This window comes from Miscanthus floridulus, chromosome 2, assembly GCF_019320115.1.
Source record: "Miscanthus floridulus cultivar M001 chromosome 2, ASM1932011v1, whole genome shotgun sequence".
NCBI classification, from domain to species: Eukaryota; Viridiplantae; Streptophyta; class Magnoliopsida; order Poales; family Poaceae; genus Miscanthus; species Miscanthus floridulus.
Window position 1 is genome coordinate 52,001,456 of NC_089581.1, and position 7,806 is coordinate 52,009,261.

General features: G+C 42.4%; 1 long non-coding RNA gene across 1 annotated transcript; it reads right to left on the minus strand.

Moving 5' to 3' along the window:
- Positions 1-4,968: 4,968 nt before the first annotated feature.
- LOC136538780 (uncharacterized) lies at positions 4,969-5,547 on the minus strand. Its single transcript, XR_010779465.1, has 3 exons — positions 5,435-5,547; positions 5,259-5,351; positions 4,969-5,128 (listed from the first exon to the last, which is right to left on the minus strand). It is a non-coding gene; the product is annotated as an uncharacterized lncRNA (long non-coding RNA).
- Positions 5,548-7,806: the final 2,259 nt, after the last annotated feature.

A 7,806-nucleotide genomic window follows, 5' to 3' on the forward strand; every position in this document is an offset into this window, starting at 1 on the left:
GCTGGGCGGTGGAGGAGCTACACGGCGGCGGCGCTCTCAGCCACGATGGCGAGCACAGCGCTGCGCTTTTGCATGGCTCGAACGAGGCGAGGCGAAGCGGGCGAAGCCAGTACTTGAACCAGCAGGCGTGGGGCGTCGAGGTGTTCGCGATGGCCTAACTGGTGGGGGCAACGCCAGCATACGGCTTACACCTAGCGCGAGTGGCCTAATGGCGGTCGACCATGATGGCCCGACTGAGCTGACCATCAGACCCATCATCAACGTCTGATAACCCATTTTCTCCACCTCTTAAATCTTAAACCGTGGCGAGTTAGCAAGAAATCCATTAAGAAGAGTTGGAGAGCTACATGTAAACTCCAATATTGTCAATACCAACTTAGTCTAGGTCTCCACAGTTTTCAAACTATAAGGCACCAAAGTACACTACACGAAAACTGAAAAGCACTGCAAGACTTAGAAATTGTTTTCAAGTTTCAAATAGCACTGCCTTGATTTTTGTGAGCCAAATTCAATCATGTTAGGAGCTGAATTAGCCTATGACCCCAAAATAAAAGTTGTTACACTACTCTAGTTCTAGTTCAACCATGCTTAAGGGTGCACAACCATGCAAATACTCTATGCTATAGTTGAACTTAGGTCAAACATACAACTTGAAAATAATAAGTTACACTATAACCATGACTTAGAGGCCAAATTGGTCCAAGTCATGAATACCAAAGTTGTTCCATATGACATTGTAAACATATTTAAGGTACTCCTAGGGTCCCACAAACATTTTATACATTGGTTACATGTAAACCCTAGCATATGTAAGGTATTTTAGTGATAACACATGCAATATAAGCAAACATAGAGATAATATTTGAGATGCTCATGCTCATGAATGATTAATGATGCTTGTGCTCATGCAATGCCAAGGCTAAATGCATGCTTAACACCTAGGGTGTTATAGGGGTGAGGTAGTTGAGGTGAGCGGCTGAGATTGCTCGCTACAGGTGTATCGATTCACGAACAGAGCGCCAACGACATGGTTCACAACGCGATCTAAGGAGGTTAGGGGCAATTTTTGGAGCAACAATGCAATGTCAAACCACCCCATGAACTATACCATGCTATGGTACCCGCAAAGGTGCAATCAATAGTGCCAAAACATGACGCTAGTGTTTAAGAATTTTAATCACAATTTAAATTCCAATTTAGCATTGCCACACTATTTTCAACCTTGAAAATTGGCCTTGAGTTGAATTTGATTTCAAGCTTCATGTCCGAGCTATTAGAACTACTAGCTAGCAATGTTATTATTCTACAACAAGACTTGCATTTTCATCCATTAAACTTGCGCTCCAAATTTTATTCAAGTACTAAATACAAGTTATATTTTATTTTGTTTATAAAAATTGTTTTTCATGCTTAATCCAATAAACAAGCCATTCGCTATTTATTTGCTATCAGGCATTTTAAGCACTTTCTTCATACTTTTCCAAAACAAGCCCTAAACAACTTTTGTCCACAAGATTATTTAAAAGTTGTTAAGCACCGAGCCAAGTTACTAGCGACACTTATTTGTTTGTTTTATTCATGAAAGCGAGTCACACAAGATTCGTTTGTAATTTCATGTGTGCTTTAAACCTGAAAACCTGAAAACTTATTTTGCTAATTTCTCTTAGGCATTAACCTAGGCGCAAAGCAAGCATGTAACACCAGAGGTGTTACACAAAGTTTGTAGTCGCCCTCGCCCCCATCGCTGACACCGTCCACTAGCTGTCTTCCCCTACCCGCTTGGCGCCGTCCCCACTGCCGACACAGTCCATTGGTTGTCTTCCCCTACCCGCTTGGCGCGTGCCCCCGCCGCTGAGCACGCCGCCGGTCAAACTGTCTCCACCGCCTCTAGGCCCCTCCCTTTCTAAGGCCGTTGGGTATTGGTTGCGGCGGAGGCGCAACGACGGTGGCGGCGCTTGGAGACCCGTCCTCCACCATCTCTTGTGGTCGCGTTCGGACGGACAGATGTCCGCGTTATTATATCATTATTGTTCTTTATCCTAGTATGCTTCACATTCTTTTATCCTAGTGCCATGGTTGTTGATCCAGATCCAATAACTAATACTCCCTGGTGTACCTGCTTGGTCACATCGACTTAAGATTCGTCGTAAGAATTACTCCTCCTCAAACCAATAGAAAAATCTCGCATACATTCTACACCCTATTCACTAAATCATTTCTGTGACTTATAAGCCGGCTGATGCTATTTTGTTGTGAGAGAAAAACAATGTATCATGATTGATGAGCATGGTTGATACGATCAAGCGAACATGGTGCTAGTAAGAAACATATATAAATCAATTCTCTATACCCCGCATTACCTAATGTTCAATCACCACTAAAATAACTTTAGATTTGACCTACTCTAGAATCAACTAGAATCCCTCCACCACAGATTCAAGGAGCTAGAGCTAAAATCAAAGAGTTGAACTCTATTAAACAGACATTTTGACCTTTGTCCTGAATTATAATTTGGTTCACAATGTAACGATATGGCTTCGTTTGGCTTACCCTATATTTGGCTTGTTTGGCTTGTTTTTTCAGCCAAAACAGTGTTGCAGTAGCTCTGGTCTCTTCGAGCGCACAGGAGAGGAGCATCGAGCGCGCTGCCAACACGATGGGCTCGTTATCAAAAAAGAAAAAGAAAAAGCGATGGGCTCGGCTCATGATCAGACGTCGGAAGCTCCGGTGCCGCTGTTGAGGCCTCTTGGCTTGAGGACCGGTGGCGGCTCCACCCCGCCGAGGTCGGCAACTCCACAAGCGAGTATAAGACCATCACCTGTTCGTTGATGCTGAAATTTAGTTTATACTGATACTTATGCTTACTAGTATAGTGCCCGTGCTAACGCTACGGCTTTATTCTGGGAATCACATGAAAATAACCAAACAACAAAATTTTTTGATAGTTTAAGTCACACGCAATGGTACATAACGATGTATTTATCTGGAAAACACGCATGCATAACAAGGCATAATAAAGTCATGTCTGACATATCTATCCTACTAATTTATGAGTTTAAGTAGATCTTGCAGTTCCCCAGGGATGTCATATGTACATTCATTTGCGCTGCTCTTCAAAATGTGAACTAAAAATTCCGTCCTCAGTGAATCTGACCTCTGCGAATGATATAGATAATATATAATAAGTTAACTTACTGATTTGGTAGATAACATATAAAATATACATAGAAATATTTTATGCTTACTATGTTGACAAACGATGATAATCTTTCGCCATTCCACAACTTTAGGTAGTTGTAGACAAGGAAGCCTGCCAATTTCCTGGAGAAGAAGAGCCCAAGTGTTTATTTGTTGTAGTTAAATCAAATCACTATTTATTTGATGGTAAGATAAGATAAACACAATATAAGTTGTTACCAGTCCATAGCTTTTGGAAGATATAGTTTTAATTGACGACGCCAGAGGTAAACATTCTCTTTCCATGAAGGATTGACCAATGTCATGGAGAAACTGAAATAATTCAAAACTATCTCTAATATACCATTATATGGCATGATTGGATCTAGACCCGAGTACCATAGTTTTGGAGAATGCGGATCTAGAATGTGCACAATTTTGTTACCCATGTCAAATATGAATAAAATATAGTTCCTATCTCGAAAATATGGCAATAGAATCTGTAAACAAACAAAAAAAACCCATAAGTGCAATACAAAATATAAGTTTTCAAAGGAGTTTAATGAACATATATCTTACAGTGCTGCAATTTTGTATTTTGTAGTCCCTATCAGGCCCGCATTGAAGCAATTTTGCTAGTTCTTCATAGTCTATCCAGTCGCAACACCTTGGATCTCGTCCAAACTAAAAAATAGTTCTAAATAAGCTTAAACGAACATGACGCGTATCATCATCCGTCACCGTCACAGCCGCCAAGCTGTAGACGGTACCTCTAGGCCTCTAGAGAGACGTGAGAAAATGGTTTGTTGGTTTTGGCATCCCATTTCCTGTAAGCCTGGTGTAGTGTTCTTGGCGGCAACCGATTTGTCGGATTTTTATTAGACGAGTAAAATGAACCAGAAAAAAGAATTACAACCAACAACGGAAGACCAAGCTTTAGTTGGGAGTTTTCAACAAACTGTGTAAGCTCTATCGGTCATGGATTCAGTCAGGTATTTGGGCGGTTTTAGCACCAAACACCACCGTCTGCTGATTAATATTTCCCTCTTGCCTGCTCAACATTTCTGTGCCATTCTTTTGTTGGATGTCTTGGCATTTCTTGTATGTTTCCAAGATACGAGTAGTACAGCTCATGCATGAACTTGCTCACCCGAATCACCAGACCAGAGGACCAAAACACGTTCTATACTTCTATTCACTGCTACAGAAGTTAACTATAGGAACGACTCTAGAGCCTTTATAGGGATGACTGTGCCAGCCACTCTTCCCAGGGTGTTCCTACAGAGGGTGTCTTTGTAGAGGCGATTTCCTGACCACCCTTGCAGTGCCCTCTGTAGGGGCGACTGGTGTTTTCAGCCGCCCCTACAATGCCCTCTGTAAGGGCGGCTATATCACCAGCCGCCCCTGTTGTGTGTATTTGTAAGGGCGGTTCAATCAAGAACCGCCCCTACAGTGGATTTTCTAGCAAAATAAATAAATAATTCAAATTCAAATCTGACCACAAATATATATATATATAATTCAAATTCGAATTTGAGCGCCACAAATATACATATATATATCCACAAACACAAGACCATTATTTAGAACATCATCACAAGTCAATTCACAAAAGTCCATCATTACAACAGAGTCCATTATGAAGTCTATCATTATAACATAGTCCATTAAGAAATCCACAAGTTCACATGCAAAACAAAGTTCAAACCGTTCCAAAGTCTGATCCAAACCATACCACAAGTCCACATTGTCATCAACAGCCTAGGGCTAGCCTATCAGTCTTCTGAAGGTGTTGGTATAGAGGATTACTACCTAAGTCGGAAAGAAGATGATGGTAAGTGCCTTTATGGTACACAATCTGGTCTATTATGAAGTTGCAAAGGTCGCCGACCATCTCTAAGAGCTCGTCATCCTTGTATGGGTTCCTTCTCGTGTCTTTATCTTTCTCCAACTACAAGAGAACAAGTTTAGGTTTACTATATCACAACATATGCGAACTTTTCATACTACGAGTGATTAGGTTTACTATATCACAACATATGCGAACTTTTTATACTACGAGCGAAGAGGTTCAAACTTACTAGATTAGGGTTTCTGTTATAGCCACCGATGGTACTCATCATAATACATGTGTTGTATCCATAATGTAGACTCCCAGGCTTTTGCTTGGGGCACTGTGTGTTTTGCATATGGAGATGTTAAGTAATGCTATTGACAGACACGTAATATATGGAGTACCAAAGTAAATGACACTTACCGCACATAGAGTTTTGACATACAACTTTTCCTTCCTATTTAGATGATGCCTCCCCTTATGTTCCTGGACATAGTGCCTAAACGCCCTGTTCCAATGGTTTTAGCAAATGCAACTTGTTGGTATCCCACATTGAACCTTACAAGTATGTATACAAACATAATAGCTAAAATGAGGATTGTCAATATGTATATGTCTTGACAATCGCTATGAAGTCTTTGTATGTCTCGACTGGGAAATCCGCTGAATCAAAGACCCATGCCATGCTATGTGAGAGCCTGACGCCTATGCAAATCCAGTGATCGCTGCATGAATTTAGTCATAGAAGAAACACATAAGCTCATTTGCATCGAACAAAGTATATTGAACAAAGCTAAGTATACAGTCGAACTTACTTGAAGTGGTATGGTCTCCATATATTATCGTGTTGTTGAAGATTTTTAAAACATAGGGCAATGTATGCCGCAACCTTGAGGGACTCTTCCAATATTTTCTTGTTCCTGATGTCCTCTTTCTTCTTAAGTGTCTTTCCAGCTTCTAGTTCTTTGCAATCTAGTTTCCACTCTTTAGGGTAATTAAAATTTGTTGATGCTATAGGTGAAGGGTCTATATACCCGTGTTTTAGAGCTGACCTCTTTTTCACAAAGTCCACTTGCATTCTACAAATCACGACGTGGGTTAGTTACAACAAAATTAAAAGATTACATTCATATCATATCGAGAGGGCAAGGACTTATAGGCACCAAATGTGAATTAGATTTATTTCCATTCGTCCGAGGTGGAAGCATGCTTGGATATCCCTAAACTCAATGGCAATTTGCCCACCTGGGGCTCCAAATGTGCCGGCAGGGATCCATGCTTGTAAGATTTCTAGTTCTGTTATCTGAGCACGCAAGTACCAATCGTGGAACATTCTCATTCTACGTGGCAAGCACTGTATGACTCGGTTTGGTAGGAAGTTCTTGCCTTTTTCATATTTATCTGGGCAATTATTTGACCATTTGAGGTTATCAACAGCTGGATACTTGTTAAACCCTTTGTGCAGTTTGCTAGTGGTGCCCTCCTCAGAAGCTAGTGCTCTGAATTCTTTTACTTGGTTCTTAGGCTTGAACTGGTCATGGGCCATCCACTTGTGCACCGACGAGACATCATTAATGCCCACATACGATGGCCTTATCTTGATTGGGATTTTGTTTTGAGCTTCCCATTCGGGCATGTCCTTGTCAACTTGTGCATCACCTGCTCTAGGGACCACTTGTTCTTCACGTATCAGCTGATCACGAGGCAATTGTTGTTCATGAGACACTTGTTGTTCATGTGTTGGCTGCGCTTGTTGAGAAGGATGTTGCATCTCATCATGCCTTTGCTCGGTACGAGCTAGAGAAGGATGTGGCATGTCATCATGCCCATGCTCGGTACGAGGTGGAGAAGGATGTGGCATGTCATCATGCCCTTGCTCGGTACAAGGTGGAGAAGTCTCTAGCGTGTGGTGGTCATGGTCATGGGCCGGTGAGTATACCTCCCTGTCCTCGATGGGTCACTCCAGAGGATGAACTTCAGTCAGAGTTGGCGAAGACTCGGTCAATACAATGTCCTGTCTATGCCAGAGGATGAACTGGTTCATGACGTCTTTGAGTAACATGAGCCCCTCGAGAGTAGGGTGTTCTATCTGCCAAATCATGAACTCGGGCTTCATGGTATGCACCTCGACCCGAGTGTAGTCCTATGGGATGTCCCTATTGTGCCATGTGCCGCCTGGAGGATGTGCCACGTCCGTTGCCACCTCAATGATCATGTTTTGCCTGCCCATCAGAACCACCAATTTACAACTGGTTGGCGCCCGTATGAGATCGTCGAGGGTTCCAGTTGCATTGGAACCATGATTGCTGGGAACATCCAGAGGGCTACCAACTACCGCTAGTTCTCCGAGCGGCCCCATTGGTATTTGTGGCTCCATCGTAGACAATCCTTTCTCCACCAACATCTTTTCAACTAGAGCCTTCACTTGGTGCTCAAGATTAGACTCTCGGTCTCTGCCATGTTTCTTGTACATGTGCCTCTCCTCTATGAATCCGTGCTTCTAGGACATCCTCTTCCCTAGCCCCCTGGTGTGTCCTGTGTGTTTAGGGTTTCCCAAGGCAACGGTAAGCTCGTCCCTCTCTCTAGAAGGGTTGAATGAGCCCTTCTTCTTGTCTTCAGCAAGTTTTAGTATCTTTGATACTACCTCTCTGGTCTCTGGCTTAGCAAACTTGAGGCTACTACCGGATGAATCGACACTCCTCGCGTATATCCACTATTTAAGGCGTGGCTTCAACTTTGGCACTTCCATATTCCCAGTAGCTTTGGCCTCTGTGTCCATCTTCCTAAAGACCTCT